Here is a 15,901-nt window from a genome sequence, read left to right as displayed (position 1 = left end):
TCTTAGAAGAGGAATCCTGATTTATCTTTAAGAGATTAACAAGAACACAAATTGTATTCTATTTTGATGATATAGTTTTTTGTTTTATTTTTGCTTGTTTAAATAAGAATGCCAGGGGTCATTTTAAAGTGAAGGGAATTATGTCTAAATGGTTATCTTAGTGGAGTTTATAAAATAGTTATTTGTGGGTGATTTCAAAATTCAAGGTTATGTTAAAGCAGGATCAATTTTACTTGTAAAATATAGCAAAATTTACTAGATAATTTGCATCAGGTAATTTGAATTTCAAAGATGTTTCCTAACAACCTGCATAAGTTAGATAAGAAGAAGATAAGAAGTAGCATAATCCTCCCTTCCTTTTAGGGAGGATCATGCAAGTTATTTTCTGTCAATAGCAAATATGTTTCCAATTGTGAGGTATTTTAAGGAGTTTTTCAGAAGATAAGTGGAGTCACACCTACTTCTTTAGTGTTCTTACAAAAAAAAAAGAAATCTTAGGAGGAATGTAACTGAAATCTATACTGAGAGATGGAAGCTGGACTCAATATGACACTGAAGGATGTGGAATTGTGACTGTATGTGGCCATTTTTCTCGCTAACATGGTTTATTTAAAGAGACTAAAAAGTTTTCTCACAACCAAGTAGCTTGCATTTTTTTTGGAAACTATCTTTAAAAAATTAATAAGAAACAATATCCTCAGACATTTATAAGCTGTGACCAAAGAAAATTTGCTTACTTTATGCTATAAATTAAATGTCAAGAATATGCCATCTAATGATGGAAGAAGGAAGGAGTGATAGAGGGAAAGTTAGTTTGGATAGCATTTTATTTTCTTTACTGATAATATAATCACATTATGTCATGTCAATATGGTCCTCAATATAAAGTATTGCAGATTCTGCATTAAAACACACTGAAGGCATCATCTAGAAATAGAAGTTTTAACCCCACCCTCTTTCATCATGTCACTCATTTCTCCAAACTAAAAATTCTCTGTGCTAGTAGAATCTCCTTCATACTATGAAATTTGAGGTTATACACTAATTGTTTTAACATAACTAACTTTTTTTTCCCACAACTCATCAATATGTGTCCTCCACATCTAGTGTCTTCTTTATCCCATGCTTGAGGCACCTTGTTTTTTTCCCCTTTTGCTTTTGGTCATGTTTTAAACACTCATTGGTATGTCTTGTTTCTCTCATATACCTACTTGATACTTCCAGGCACATTCTTTGCCACCTCTTCCATGAAATCTTCCCCATCTATATTTCAGCCCACAGTGATGTAAGATGCCAATAACAAATATTTATTTTACAAATGAAAACATGTGCCTTGTAGAATTTGCTTCTTTCTTATGAGTTAGTAGTAGCATGCTGCTGTGGAAAGAATACTTGATAGGCAATACTATTTTCAGTGTACTTACTCTCTAATTCTTAATATTCACACATGTAAAATGAAGACAGTGATATTTACAATTCTTGAAATATTTATAGAAATTCTTGAAATATAACAAAAATGTAAGGCATTTATACAACTGAAATAATTATTTCTAAATACTTTACATATGTACTTTTTATCCTAAGCCCTAAGAGAACAGATATGCCTTTGTATATATTTGTTTACGACTTTTGCAGCATGTTGGAAGAAATATATAATAATAATAAAAATAGCAAATATTAACAGTGTTTGTATATGTCCTGTATTGTGCTAAGTGCTTGGTATACATCATCTCATTTAATTGCTTATTACATTATTTTGCTGGTGACAAAACTTAGTTTCAGAGAGTAAATAGCTTGTCTAATCCACATACTTAGTTAACAGATGGAGGAATTCCAACCCAAGGATTATTGAATTCAAAACCCATCTCTTTTTTTTTTTTTTTTTGCACATCTAAAGATGAGGGGTAAAGTTTATGGAAAAAAATGGATTGTTTTGTAGACGACAGTTTCTATGAATTGAAACTATTTAGGTTTCTGATTGTTACTCTGAGCTCAAGTAAGTTGCAAAAACTGGAAAGCAACTCAATTATGGTTGCGAACAGTAACAGATGGGCATATAAACCTAGTAACATTATTTCTGATGTATGTTAAAAGCTGCCAAATAGAACAATTTGCTTTTCATTTGCATGGCCACACTGTTTAATTAATACCTGACCAGGTAGCAAGTTCAGATGATAAAGTGAGTGGGAAGATTGCCATATTCAAAATAGGTGATCAATTAGTAGAATATTCCAACTGTTGTTTAAAAAGGAAAAAACAAATAATGAGAATCGTGAAGCTAGATTTAGTCAAAGCTGCAATTGGACATATTGAGGCCCAAATAAAATCACACCTTTTAGAGTTAGGGTAATTATTAAATGTTTCTGTGTTTCTCTCTTTCCACTCAATTATGTATGCATTAATAACATAATTGATAGATATAATTGTATATATTTACAGTGTACAAAGTGATATTTTGAAACATGTATATATTGGGAAATGACTAATTTAGCTAATTAAAATATACATCACCTGATACTTAATCTTTGTGTGTCTGTGTGTGGTAAGAACATTTAATACCTACTGTCAGCGATTTTCAAGTATATAATAATTTATGATTAAACTGTAGTCACCATGCTATGCAACAGATCTTCAGATTTATTCTTCCTGTCTAATGAAACTCTGTGTCTTTTGACCAACATCTCCCCATACACTTCTTCCCCAACAAGCCCTTGGCAACTGCCATTTTACTCCAGGCTTCTATGAGTTAGTTTGGATTCCACACATAAGAGAGCTCAGGAGATATTTGTTTTTCTGTGTCTGGCTTATTTCGCTTAGCATAATATCGTCCAGCTTTTCTCGACACCATCTAAAACATTTACCTTTTATCTTGTTGATAATGGATATTCTAACACTGGTGAAGTGATATGGTTTATTTTTATAATTTTTTAATTTTTAATTTTGTGGGTGTATACATTTTATGGTATGTGAGATGTTTCAATACATACAGGAATGTAATGTGTAACAATTATATCCCAGAGAATGGAGTATCTATCACCTCAAGCATTTATACTTTGCGTTGCAAACAATCCAGTTGCACTCTTTTAGTTATTTTAAAATATACAATTAATTTATCATTGACTATAGTCACCCTTTGTTGTGCTATCAAATACTAGATTTGATTCATTCTTTCTATTTTTTGTACCCATTAACCATCCCCACTTCTCTCCCACCCCGCTACTACTTTTCCCAGCCTCTGTTAACCATCCTTCTACTTTCTATCTCCATGAGTTTAATTGTTTCAGATCCTACAAATAGGTGACAACATGCAATGTTTGTCTTTCTGTGCCTGGCTTATTTCACTTAGCATAATGATTTCCAGTTCTATCCATGTTGCTGCAAATGACAGAATCTCATTATTTTTTTAGGCTGAATAGTACTCTATTACATATATGTACCACATTTTCTTTAGCCATTCATCTGCCAATTGACACTTAGGTTATTTTTTATCTTAGCTATTGTGAACAGCGCTGCAACAAACATGGGGGAGTGCAGATATCTCTTTGATATACTGATTTCCTTCATTTTAGGTATATACCCAGTAGTGGGATTGCTGGTTCATATGGTAAGTCTATTTTTGGTATTTTGAAGAATCTTCAAACTGTTCTCCATAGTGGTTGTACTAATTTATATTCTCACCAACAGTGTAGGGGGGTTCCCTTTTCTCCCCATTCTTACAAGTATTTGTTATTGCCTGTCTCTTGAATATAAGCCATTTCAACTGGTGTAATATCATTGTAGTTTTGATTTGCATTTCTCTGATGGTTAATGATGTTGAGCACTCTTTCATATACCTGTTTCCCATTTGTATGTCTTCTTTTGAGAAATGTCTACTCAGATATTTTGCCCATTTTTAATCAGATTATTAGAATTTTTCTATAGAGTTGTTTGAGCTCCTTATATATTCTGGTTATTAATCCCTTGTCAGATGGGTGGTTTGCGAATATTTTCTGTGGGTTGTCTTTTCACTTTGTTGATTGTTTCCTTTGCCAGGTAGAAGCTTTTTAACTTGATGTGATCTCATTTGTCCATTTTTGCTTTGGTTGCCTGTGCTTTTGGGTATTGTGCACAAATTTTTTGCCAAGAACAATGTCCTGGAGATTTTCTTCAATGTCTTCTTGTGGTAGTTTCATAGTTTGAGGACTTTGATATAAGCTTTTAATCTATTTTGATTTGATTTTAGCATATGGTGAGAGGTTGGCATCTAGTTTCATTTTTCTGCACAGGGATATCCAGTTTTCCCAGCACCATTTATTGAAGAGACTGTCTTTTCCCCAAAGTATGTTCCTGTCACCTTTGTCGAAAATGAGTTTACTTTAGGTGTTCGGATTTGTTTATGAGCTCTCTATCTGTTCTATTGGCATATATGTCTGTTTGTATACCAGTACCATGCTGTTTTAGTTACTACAGCTCTGTAGTATAATTTGAAGTCAGGTAATGTGATTCCCTCCGGTTTTGTTCATTTTACTTAGGATAGCTTTGGCTATTTGGAGTCTTTTGTGGTTGCATATAAATTTTAGGATTTTTTTTTCTATTTCTGTGAAGAACGTCATTGGTATTTTGATAGGGGTTACATTGAATATATAGATTGCTTTTGGCAATATAGACATTTTAACAATAGTGATTCTTCCAATTCATGAACATGGAATATCTTTCAATTTTTTGTGTGTGTCCTCTTCAATTGCTTTCATCAGTGTTTTATAGTTTTCATTACAGAGATCTTTCACTTCTTTGGTTAATTCCTAAGTATTTAATTTTATGTGTGGCTATTGTAAATGGAATCAATTTGTAAATTTCTTTTTCAGATTTTTCACTGTTGGCATACAGAAGTGCTGCTGATTTTTGTATGTAGATTTGTATCCTGCAACTTCACTGAATTTGTTTATCGGTTCTAACAGTTTTTTGTGGTCTTTAGTTTTTTCTAAGTGTAAGATTATATCAATATTATATTATCTATAAATGAAGATAATTTAACTTTTTAAATTCCAATTTAGATGCCCTTTATTTCCTTCTCTTGTCTGACTGCTCTAGCTAGGACTTCCAGTACTCTGGAATAACAGTGGTGAAAGTGGGCATCCTTGTCATGTTCCAGATCTTAGAGGAAAGGCTTTCAGTTTTTTTCCCATTTAGTGTGATACTAGTTGTGGGTATGTATGTCTTATATGGCTTTTATTATGTTGAGGTATGCACCCAATTTTTTTGAGTTTTTTTTTTTTATCATGAAGGGATTTTGTATTTTATCAAATGTCTTTACAGCATTAATTGAAATGAGCATGTGGTTTTTATCCTTCATTCTGTCAAATATGTTGTATCACACTGATTGATTTGCATATGTTGAAACCTCCTTGGGACTGTTTTCTTGATTTTTTTAGATAGTTCACTATTAGTATATAGAAACACTACTGATTTTGTTTGTTGATTATGTATGCTGCAAATTTACTGAATTTATTAGTTTTAACAGTTTTTTCAGTAGAGTCTATAATTTTCTAGTTAAGATCATGTCATCAGTAAACAGACACAATTTTATTACTTTTATTTCAGTTTGAATGCCATTTATTTCTTTTTCTTTCCCAATTACTCTGGCTAGGACTTCTATCCTATTGAATAGAAGTTGTGAGGTGGGCCTCCTTGTCTTTTACTAATCTTAGAGAAAAGCTTTCAGCTTTTGACCATTGAGATATGATGTTAGCTGTTGGCCTGTCACATATGGCCTTTATTAGGTTGAGATACGTTCCTAAATACCTAATTTGTTGAAAGTTTAAAAGTTTATTTTTGTCATGAAAGGATGTCAAATTTTGTCAAATACTTTTTCTGCATCTATTCAGATGATTGTGTTTTTTTCTTCTTATTATGTTTATGTGGTGTATTCCATTTATTGATGTACATATGTGTAACAACCATGCCTGCAATCCGGGGATAAATCCTACTTGTTCATGATATGTGATCCTTTTAATGTGCTAGTATTTGTGATAATTTTTAAATCTATGTTAATCAGTGATATTGACCTATAATGTTCTTCTCTTGCAATGTCCCTTTCTGGAATTGTATTGGGGTAACACTGTCCTCACAAAATGACTTCCAAAATATTCCCTCTTCTTCAAATTTTTGAGCAGCATTGGCATTACTTCTTTAAATGTTTGGTAGAATTCGGCTATGAAGCTATTTAGTTGTAGACTTTTCTTTTTTTGGGAGGTTTTTGATTACTGGTTAATGCCTTTACTTTTATTGATCTGTTGAAATTTTCTGTTTTTTTAAGACTTGATCTTGGTAGGTTGTATGTTTCTAGGAATTTATCAATTTCTTCTAGGTTATCAAATGTGTTATCATACAGTTGTTCAAAGTAGTCTCTTATGATTCTTTGTATTTAGTGGTATCAGGCATAATATCTTCTCTTTCATTTATAATTTTATTGATATAATCTCCTTTTTTCTTGATCTAGATAAAGATTTATCAATTTTGTTTATCTTTTCAAAAGACCAGCTCTGTCATTTATTTTTCTTTTTTATCTATTATTTTATTTATTTATGCTCTAATATTTCTTTTCTTCTGCTGACTTTGGGCTTAGTTTGTTCTTTTTTATTCTAGTTCACTGAGATGTAATATTTGGTTGTTTACTTGAGATCTTTCTTATTTTTAGATGTAGGTGTTTATCACTATAAACTCCCCTCTTAGAACTGCTTTTGATGTATCCTGAAGGTTTTGCTATGTTGTGTGTCCAAATCTGTTTGTATCCAGAATTTTTCAAATTTCCTTTTTTAATTTTTTCATTGACCTATTTGTTGTCCGGGACATGTTGTTTAATTTTCATGTATTTATGGATTTTCTCATGTTCTTTCTGTTATTGATTTCTAGTTTTATACAACTGTGATCAGATAAGATACCTGACATGATTTGATGTAATTTGTCTTATTAAATTCGCTAAGGCTTGTTTTGTGGCCTAACATATGGCCTCTATTAGAGAATGTTCTGTGTGTACTTGAAAAGAATGTGTATTCTAGTACTTTTGGATGGAATGTTCTGTATAAGGCTGTTAGGTTTATTTCATCTGCAGTATTATTCAAGTGTGCTTCTTCCTTATTGTTTGTCTGTCTTGATGATCTACACATAGTTAAAAGTGAGGTATTAAAGTACTCTAGTATTATCGTATTGCTTTCTATTTCTTCATCTAATTCTGTAAATACTTGCTCTATATGTTTAGTTTCACTGATGTTGAATGCATATATGCTTAAAATTTTTATATCATCTTGATGAATTGACCACTTTATCATTATATAATGACTTTCTTTGTTTCTTTTTACAGTATTTGACTTCAAGTTTATTTTATCTGTCATAAGTATGGGTATTTCTATGCTCTCTTGGTTTCCATTTGCATGAAATATCTGTTCACATCACTTTACTTTTTGTCTATGTGTGTTTTTACAGGTGCAGTGAGTCTTTTGTAGGCATCATATAGTTGGGTCCTATTTTTTTTAATCCATTCTCCCACTTTATGTCATTAGATTAGATAATTTAATCCATAATACCAGTACAAAGGTATTATTATTAGATAACAACTTACTGCTGCCATTTTGTTAATTGTTTTTCTAGTTGTTTTGTAGATCTCTTATTTCTTTGTTCCTCTATTGCTGTCTTCTTTTATGACTAAGTGATTTTCCCTAGTGGTATGTTTTGTTTCTTTGCTTTTTATTTCTTGTTTATCAATTATAAATTTTACTTTGTGGTTACCATGAGGCATTCAAATAACATCTTGTAACATGTTTTTTTAAGCCGATGACAAATTTGATCATAAAAACTCTGTACCTTCACTCAACTCTCCCCTCATTTTTAATTTTCAATTTCATGATTTACATTTTTTATATTGCATATTCCTTAAAATTTTTATAACTGTTATTGTTTTCAATACTTGGTCACTTAACCTTAAAATTAAAACCACAATGTGATATCACCTCACATCTGTTAGAATGGCTATTATAAAAAAGACTAAAGATAACAAATGTTAATCAGGAGGTGGAAAAAAGGGAATCCTCATACACTGTTGTTGGGAATGTAAATTAGTATAGCCATATGGAGATTAGTATGGTGGTTCCTACAAAAAATAAAAATAGAACTACCATATGATCCAGCTGTCTCATACTGGATATATATTCAAAGGAAATAAAATCAGTATGTCTACTTCCATTTTTATTGCAATATTATTCACAATAGTCAATATATGAAATCAGCCTAAGTGTTGTGTTCATCAATAAATGAATGGTAAAGAAAATATGATATATGTACACAAAAAATACTATTCAGCCATTAAAAAAATAAAAATTTGTCATTTGTGACAACATGGATAGAACCAGAGAACATTATGTTATGTGAACTAAGCTAGGCACAGAAAGACAAATTCCGCATAATCTCACTAATATGTGGAATGTAAAAAAGTTGGCTTCCTAGAACTAGAGAGTAGAATGGTAATTACCTGAGGCTGAGGTTTTTGGGGTGGTATTGGGGGGATATTGGCTAAAGGACACAAAATTTGTTATATAGGAGGAATAAGTTCAAGAGATCTATTGTATAACATGGTGACTATAGTTAACAATTTATTGTATTCTTGAAAAATTCTAAGATAATTGATGTAAAGTGTTCTCATAACAAAATGATAACTATGTGAAATAATGCATATCTGAGCTAGATATAGTCATTCCATAATGTATATATATTTCAAAACAATATTTTGTACATGGCAAATACATACAATTTTATGTCAATTAAAAAATATAAAAAGATTTACATACCACCATTAAATTTCTACTCTGAATTTGACTATATTCTTAAGTTTACAGTGAGTTCTATAATTTCCTATGGGTTTATGTTGTTAGTTGGAGTTCTTTCACTTCAGCTTGAAGAATTACCTTTAGTATTGTAAGACAGGTATAGTGCTTATGAATTCCCACAGCTTTTGTTTGGGAAAATCCTTATCTCTTCATTTCTGAAGGATAGCCTTGTTGGGTGATATGGTTTGGCTTTGTGTCCTCACCCAAATCTCATCTCAAATTGTAATCCCCATATGTCAAGGGAGGTAACTGGTGGGAGGGGATTGGATCACGGGGATGCTTTCTCCCATGTTGTTCTCTTGATAGCGAGTGAGTTCTCATAAAAGCTGATGGTTTTAAAAGTGTTTGGCAGTTCCTCCTTCATTCTCTCTTTTTCCTGCCACCTTGCGAAGACGTGTGTTGCTACCTCTTCACCATCTACCATGATTGTAGTTTCCTGAGGCCTCCCCAGCTATGTGGAACTGTGAATCAGTTAAACCTCTTTTGCTTATAAAGTGTCTAGTCTCACGGAGTCTCTTTATAGCAGTGTGAAAATGGACTAATACACTGGGTATACATTAGCATTTTGTTGTTGTGTTGTTCAGCTCTTTAAATATATCATCCTATCTTCTCCTTGCCTGTAGAGTTTGTGCTGAGAAATTTTTGTTGCTTTTATCTTTCTCCTTTCAAAATTTTTTTTTTGTTTTTGACTTTTGAGAGTTAAATCATAATGTCTTGGTAAAGTTCTCTATATTTCATCTATTAGGTGTCTTTGGCCTTCATTGATCTGCTTGCTCATTTTCCACTACACAGTTAAGAAGTTTTCTGTCATGGTTTCTTTAAATAAACTTTCTTTCCTCTTCTCCTCTTATACTTCTGGAACTCTCATAATTCATATATTGTTTCACCTGATGTTGTCCATAAGTCTCATAAGCTTTCTTCATTATTTATCCTTTTCTTTTTCTTTTTTTTTCCTCTGGCAGGGCAATTTCAAATGACCTGTTTTCATGTACATTTATTGTTTTTTTCTACTTGATCAAATATGCTGTTAAAATTCTCTATGGAATTTTTCATTTCTGTTATTACTTAGTCCTTTTTTATGGTTTCTATCTCTGTTGAACTTCTCATTTTGTTTGTGTACTGTCTTCCTCATTTAGTTTAATTGTTCTTCTGTGTTCTCTTGGTGCTTACTGAGATTCTCTATATAATTTTAAAAATTCTTTGTCAGGCAGTTCCTAAATCTCTATTTGTTTAATGTTGGTTACATGTGGTTTTGTTTTTTAAGGTTGTACCCTGATTGTTTTTGATCATTGTGGGATTCCATTTTGTTGATGCATTTAAAGAAGTAGGCACCTATTTCTTCAGTCTTTGTGGACTGATTTCTGCAGGGAAAGCCTTTTACTAGTCAGACCATACAGAGATTCTGGGTGGATCATCTGACAAGGTTCATGAGCAAGCTTAATGCCTGAGTCCTTAGCTTGACTGTCTTGTTGCCTTGGATAGCAGGTGGGCAGACCTGGCACCAGGATCCACAAGGGTTGTCTGGGGACTTGAGTTCATTAAGGCTAGTCTGGGACTTGGGTCCACTGGGGTGGGCCTGGATCCCAGGTTTATGGGGACAGACCTAGTGCTGGGGTCCACTGGGGTGGGCCTGTCAACTGGGTTCCTGGTATTGAGGCTGGGGCCTGTGTCTATGGGGATGGGCTTGGAGCCTGTTTCTACAGGGGTATGTCTACAACCTGGATCCATGGAGGCTGGCCTGGTACTGAGTAGTTCTTGAGCTTGAGTTTGCACAGGTTTTAGAAATGCCCCTGTAAAGTCCAACCTAGGACAAGCCTGGTTGTTGGGAAGGCATTTATCCCAGGTCTGTGTGCCTGCGTCTGTGGTTTCTTGTCTAGAGGCTAGGTTGTGGGGGTTCTGATCTGAGGCTGAGGCCATCGGGAACCTACCTAAAGCTGTGATGGGGCCAGGAACCATAGGTCTTGAGGGACCTGTCTGGTGCTGGAGTCTACTGGGGTAGGCCTGGACCTGACTCTTCTGGATTGTGGGGCCATGAAGGCCTGCTTGGAACCTGGCATTGGACTGGAACCTAAGTTTGTGGGAACTACCCTTGGGGATACCAGGGCTAACCTGACTCTGTGGCAGGCCTGAATCCTAGGGCCACAGCTACTATTCTGGAGCCTGAGGTTGTGGGGGGCTGGCCTAGCTGTGAAAGTGGCCTGAAGGCTTGGTCTGTAGATGCCAGCCTGGAGTCTGATATTTGGGGGCTGGGCTAGCACCAGATTTCAATGAGCTGAGCCTGATGCTGGGACTGAGGAAAAGTCAGGTGTTCATTTTACTCTCCTTCCCCCATCCAAAATATATCTTTCTTCATATGTGGTCTTTTGAGATAGACTCTTTTCACTTACTAATATGCATTTACCTTTCCTCCATGTCTTTTCGTGGTTTGATAGCTCATTTCTTTTTAGCTCTGAAGTATATTCTGTTGTTTGGATGACAAAAGTTTATTTATCATTCACCTACTGAAGGACATTTTGGTTGCTTCCATGTTTTAACAATTATGAGTATAGCTACTATAAACATTCATGTGCAAGTTTTTGTGTAGACATGTCTTCAACTCCTTTGGGTAAGTGTCAAGGAGCAGATTACTGGATTGTATAGTACATTTATGCTTAGTTTTATAAGAAAGTGCCAAACTATCCTCCAGAGTGGCTGTGCCATTTTGCATTCCCAGCAGCAATAAATGAGAATGCCTGTTGCTCCTTGTTTCGTTATGTCTGTGTTTTGGATTTTGGCCATTCTAACAGGTGTGTAGTGGTATTTCATTGTTGTTTTAATTTGTTATTCCCTTATGACATAAGATACTTAACATCTTTTCATAGGCAAATTTTCCATCTGTACATATTCTTTGGTAAGGTGTTAAGATAGTTTGTTCATTTTTAAATTGGGCTTTTTGTTTACTTACTCTTGTTTTCTAAACTTAATTTTAAAATTCAAATAAAGGAGATTTATATAAAAAACAAAATTTCTAAATACTTTTATTCTAAAATGAGGGGTTTTTACATTGTCATTAGAGTTCATATGAATAATTTTATATATTCATGCATTTTCTGAAATATAAGAATGATCAAACTCAGTGATTAATGGGAATGATTGTTAATTATATAGATGAAAATGGGAATTTTGAATTCATGGAAGGGCAAAGAAGAAACACAGTCTTGATTAGCAAAATTATCTTCCTATCTCTACGCAAGGTTAAAAATAATATGTTCGAGCATAACTTTGGACAAAAAGTTAGAACAATACTTGTTCAGTTTCCATAAATCAACGAGAACTTAAAAATCATATTGATGTATTACCTAAATATTCCAAACACTTATGTGAGAAAAATAACGTAATATATTTAAAGGTATATATAAGATAGTAAAGGAAATGTCTTTTAAATAGGTTATGGTGAATTATTTATTTAATAGAAGGAATAGAAGAGTAAATCTTTGGGAACCAAGTATATTTTAAATATATTTATAATGCTAATGATAATTTTTCAACTTGTAGAGCTTATTTTCTATAGAAAGATTAAATAATTTTTTCTCTTAAATTGATCTCTTGAAAATATGTATTTCATATGTATATGTACTTATACACACATAGTTTTATTACAAACACTTTTCCATTGGAGCTATACTTTTATAATAAACAATATTTATAGGCGTACCACATACCTTTAGAAAGTAACAAATTTAATAGTTAAATTTATAAGCTAAATTTCTCTGTTTTATTGATGATTTAAAAAAATAAAGTAAGGCATTTGCCTGATCAGAGGCAGAGCAGAGATTTAAATAACTCCAAATGCTTGCTCTTTCATAGCAGCTTATTACTTTTCAATGTGCCTATATCTGTTTCACATTCTCATTCTTTTTTCTAAAATAAGTAAATAAATAAGTAAAGAAAAATAAAAGATTTGCCTTTGCATATTCATATCTGTAGAGGTGAAATGCACCATAGAGATCACCTAAGGTTCCCTAGTTTTTTTTTTCATTTTTCTCCCATCCATGTCGTGCTTGAGATTTTCCACACAGCATATGCATAACCACATTCTTCCTTCTCAGTGAATGCCCACTGTTTATTTATCGTCATATCATCCCAAGATCACTGACCCCTACTGTATTCTATATTCTTTTACCAATTGATTGTTGGTATGCCTGTTTGGAAGAAAATCAGTTCCTGTGTCTTATATTTAAAGGCAATTATTATCATTGTTCCTTTATTTTTCTTACTTCAAGGTAAATATTAGTATATAAGAGTTCATCTTTCTTTATAAATGACTTTCAAATCCCTCACTTTCTCTGCAGACACTTATTTGTCAAAATTTCTTTTAGGATTTGGTACCCATAACAAATGCAACAGTAAAACTGGTGTTTCATCTTTGTCCATGATGATGACATCGTATTTCAAATATTTTGAATTTTTTTCTATTAACAAGGCTAAAATTATGTTAGAAAGCATATCATAAACTCATGTTGAACTTTAGGTCAGGTAAAACCTCTAAAATCTTCTTCACACTAACTATAAATGTTCCATTCTTATTCAACCTGTAGTAATCACTCATTTTTTATATAAAAATATAATTTTTTATTTACTCCCATTTACTTTTGTCTTGTAATTTTTATCAACATTTATATCAGAACAGATATGTGATAGCAAAAAAAATTACTCAGAACTATGATTTAGAGCACAAGCTTAAGATTTTTCTTATATATTACATGTAATTATAATAATAGCTACTATTTGTTGGGTATCAGATGTTTTACCAGTTTTTTTATATTCATTATATCCTCACTAATTTTTAACTGATACATAATAGTTGCATATATTTTGGGGGTACATGTGATATTTTGATACATGCATAAAATATGTAATAATCAAATAAGGGTAACGGAGACATTCATTACTTCAGACACTGAGATATACTCCATACTTTCTAATACTAGATCTTATGCCTTCTATCTAACTATATTTTTGTACTCATTTACCAACCTATCTTCATCCTCATTATGAATTTTTAAAATAAAAATACTTGATATTATTTTTATTTTGTAGATATGAAAACTGAAACTCAGAATTTAAGTGACTTCTTCAGTTTTTAATGTGTGTGGACTCCACTTTAAAAGAACTCATAAAAGTGCCTTAGTGTACCAATTATGTCAATAATGCAGTATGTTAGGCATTAGCTAAATTATCCAATAATCAGTATAATATGAGCTTTAGAAGGCAAATTGTTTTTGTTTTGGAGGATGCTTAGAATAATCAAAGAAACACTGATGTTGCTTGTCTGAATTTCTGAATTGTGTATGTTGATGACTATTTCCTACATAAATCTTAATTCACTTTTCCTCAGGCATATACTGAGCCCATTTAGAGAATGCAGAGTGGTTGTCTTTGAGAATTACACTGGGAAAGAATAGTGTCCTTTCATCTAGTGTAATCTATACTTCAAGAACTGGAGCATCATAAAAAAACTGCTTAAACAAACAAAAAAACAAGCAACAAACAACAAAACCCCCCAAAACTTTAGTGGCTTAAAACAATCACAATGGTGTATTTAGTGCATGTATCTGTGCTTGTGCAGAGTTTGTCATGAAAAGCTTGTGTCTGCTCCAGGAGTTATCATCTAAGCAAGTTTGATGGAGAACTGAAGAACCCACTTCTCAGATGGTTAACTCATATGTTGATGGTTGTCATGTTGATGGCGACTGTTTGGCTGGGAGCTCAGGAAGGGCTGAAGGCTGAGGATTCCATGTGGACATTTTTATGTGGGCTTCTCCGTGGGGTGCTTGGGCTTCCTTATAACGTGGTGACTTTGTTTTAGAGAGTGTCTCAAGAGCCAGCAAGTAAAACCTCCCAGTTTCTTAATGTCCTGGACTTGAAAATTGGCATTGTGTCACTTCAGCTGGATTCTGTTGATCAAGTAGTGACAGAGTGAGCAGTGTCAAATAATTTTGGACCATATTTATTTATTTATTTATTTTTTCCTTTTAATTACATTTATTTTAATGCTGAATTTACTCCCGTGCCATAAGTTTTTGTTTCTTCAGTTTCTTCTGGGATATCTTTTTCTTCTGAGCAACCTCCTCTTCTGGTTTAGGAACAATCTGTTCCTTTTCCATAAGGATCATCTCAGTGTGGCAGGGAGAGCTCATGTATAGGTTAATCCGACCATGAGCTCTGTAGGTTCCGCGGCCTTAGGTGTTTTGTTCACTTGGATATGCTCAATGACCAGAGAATCTACGTCTAAACCCTTAAGTTCAGCATTACTCTCTGCGTTTTTAAGCATGTGCAGCAAAAATTCAGCACTCTTTTTGGGCCACCGACCTTGTGTCCAGCCCCACTGCTTGGTCTGCGCACACCTGCCAACTCCACCATTGTAACGTCGGAATGGTACGCACTGTTTCTGTAAAGTGACATCTTTCAGATACTTTGTGGCTTTTCGTATATGCATACCCTTGATGGCCTGAGCAGTTTCACGAGTGTTCTTAAAGTGAACATGAAGATTGGAACCTCTTGATTTGCATGATTTCGTGGGGTTCTCCGGGTCAAGTGAATAGCGAACCATTTTCACAGATTACCACTAGACACTGGACCTCCGGAGTCCGCAAGGACCACAGGAGGCCTGTGCCCCATGGCGGGCCGGTGCCCCCACCAGTGGAGGAGCCCGGTCGTCCCCATTCCCGCCCATCACGTCCCTCTGCGGACCTCAGAGGCCGACCAGTCCCAGCTCCCAAAGTCAGGCCCTCCGCCACGTCCTCCTGCATAAGAAACCACTGCCTCCAGTGAGGATTTAGTAGCCCTAGGAGTTCTCCTCCCGGGGGCCTGGAGACTGGCACCCCTGAAGCCAGGATGGCGGCGATGGCAGGAGGATTCTGGATCATATTTAAAAACTACTACATTCATAAAGAAATAAAACTGAAGATAAACAGATGAATAGAAAAAAAGTTTTATGTGTATCTTAGATGGCTTACTTCTGTCTGAGCCATTCTTGGGTAAATGTGGTGAAGGCAAGAAGA

The 15,901-nt window shown here is 33.9% G+C and overlaps 1 pseudogene across 1 annotated transcript; it reads right to left on the bottom strand.

The window, feature by feature from the left end:
- Positions 1-14,898: 14,898 nt before the first annotated feature.
- LOC100607524 lies at positions 14,899-15,497 on the bottom strand (annotated as a pseudogene). The gene has a single exon (XR_001115494.2). The product of XR_001115494.2 is annotated as a 60S ribosomal protein L17 pseudogene (transcript).
- Positions 15,498-15,901: the final 404 nt, after the last annotated feature.

This window comes from Nomascus leucogenys, chromosome 3 (genome assembly GCF_006542625.1).
Source record: "Nomascus leucogenys isolate Asia chromosome 3, Asia_NLE_v1, whole genome shotgun sequence".
In the NCBI taxonomy this organism is placed as follows: Eukaryota; Metazoa; Chordata; class Mammalia; order Primates; family Hylobatidae; genus Nomascus; species Nomascus leucogenys.
The sequence above is the reverse complement of the archived record's forward strand: the minus strand, read 5'-3'. Positions and strand labels throughout refer to the sequence as shown.